This window comes from Octodon degus, unplaced genomic scaffold, assembly GCF_000260255.1.
Source record: "Octodon degus isolate 3935 unplaced genomic scaffold, OctDeg1.0 scaffold00111, whole genome shotgun sequence".
Classification (NCBI taxonomy): Eukaryota; Metazoa; Chordata; class Mammalia; order Rodentia; family Octodontidae; genus Octodon; species Octodon degus.
The window spans coordinates 1,880,296-1,882,311 of NW_004524687.1; positions in this window are offsets into that span (position 1 = coordinate 1,880,296).

Consider the following 2,016-nt stretch of genomic DNA (forward strand, 5'->3'; position numbering starts at 1 on the left):
AATTTGATCCCTGGTACCACCAAAAAGAAAAAAAATAAGGTTAGTGAAGATATTCAATCTATGCAATCCTGTGACATCATTAGGGAGAAATAAGGTGTTTATATAGACTCAGGGAATTTCCATGTCACAGTGTTAAATAAAGCATTCAAACTATTAATACATGCAAAAACTATACATCTCAAGACAACTTGTGCTGAGAAAAAAAGCCAATATACATTATTTGAATTATATACCTATCTTGAAGTTAACATAAATGTAGAGATAGAATAGATGAATAATTGGTAGGTATCGGAAAATTGGAAGTTAAAAATAGAGTAAGTGGGCCCAGAAGTGATGGAATCGGTTGTGGTGGTTATATGGTTATACATGTGATGATGCACCTCTCACACAATTAAGTACACATAAAAATGGCAAAATCTACTGGACCTGGTGGTGCATGCCTATAATCTCTGCACTCAGGAGAATCATCTCAAATTTGAGACCAGCCTGGGCTATAAAGTGAGCTCAAAACAGCCTGAACTGCATAGCAAGACCCTGTCTCAAAAAGATAAAAATTAAAGGCAAAATCATATTAAGCTGTATGGAGTATACTAATGTTAATTTCCAGACTAGAAATGTAAATGTAACCTCTAAAGTCAGTTTCCAGGTTTTGACATTGTACTATGGTTGGGAAGATGATACCATTGTAGGAAGGTGAAGTAGGATTACAATGGACCTTTTGCTACTTACACTTTTCCCCTTTTTTGGCAATTCTCCATGAAGTCTTTCAAAGTGAGAGGTTGTAAGTAGCCAGGTGTGGTGGCTGTAGTCCCAGATACTTGGGAGGCTGAGGAGGGACGAGCCCTTAACGTTCTTACAGAATATAGTATTCAGTATAATCTCAGTTTTTAAAATACTGAGAGGCTATGTTATACACAACGTACATAAAATTTTGTATGTGTAGAAAAATAGATGGCTATGTAAAATTGCTAATGCTGCTTACCCTTGGGGACAAGGAGGCCAAGTGAAGTAGGAATGCCTAGAAGGCTTCTTCACAGTTTTACACTGCTTAGATTTTTTTTCTCAGTAAGCATAATAGTACTTGTGAATTATTCATTTTGATTAAATAGTTGGTCAAGAGGCTATGCTATGGGGACCAGGGAGATAGCTCAGTGGAATAAGTGATTGCCTGGCAAGCGCAAGGTCCTGAGTTTGATCCCTGGTACCACCCAAAAAAAAAAAAAAAAAAAAAAAAAAGGCTATGATATCCCCAGTCCTTAAGCTTTTCTTTTAGCTGGGCATGGCCACACATGCTTGTAGCACCAGCTCTAGGGGGAGATGCTGAGGGAAGATAATCTCCTGAGTTCAAGGCCATGCTAGGCTACAGGTCTCACTAAAACCTTTACCCGAGCTGGGGTTGAACTTGCCGTCCTCCTGAGCCTTCCAGAGTGCTGTGATGACAGGGGTGCACTCCTATGCCCATCTTGAACATAAGAATTTTGTGCATCAGATCTATAAAAAAAATCACCAAAACTGAGAAGTATTTTAAAATTACATTTTTGTGGCTAGGGATAAAGCCTGGTAGTAGAGCACGTGCTTCGAATGGACAGTGTTCTGGGGTTCCAGCCTCAACACCAAAGATAATTTTTAATTTTATTTCTTTAAAAGATACCATTAAAGCAAAAATTAAAATACTGCATTGTGAGATTTATAATATTAAAACTGTAACACAAAGTATGAGGGTAGTAATGGAAATTCATTTGCAATGAAAGTAGTATATAAGGGGCCAGGGAGATGGCTCAGTAGAATAAGTGCTTGCCTGGCAAGCACAAGGGTCTGAGTTCAATCCCTGGTTCCATAAAAAAAAAAAAAAAAAAAAAAAAGTATATAAGTCTGATTAAAAATGATAAAGCTGTGATTCAGAATTCCTGCAGAAACTACTAGAAATGTTGCAAACAGTGTAGCTTAAAAGTGACTAGAACATAGGGGCCAAGGAGATGGCTCAGTGGAATAAGGAATAAGTGCTTCCCTGGCAAG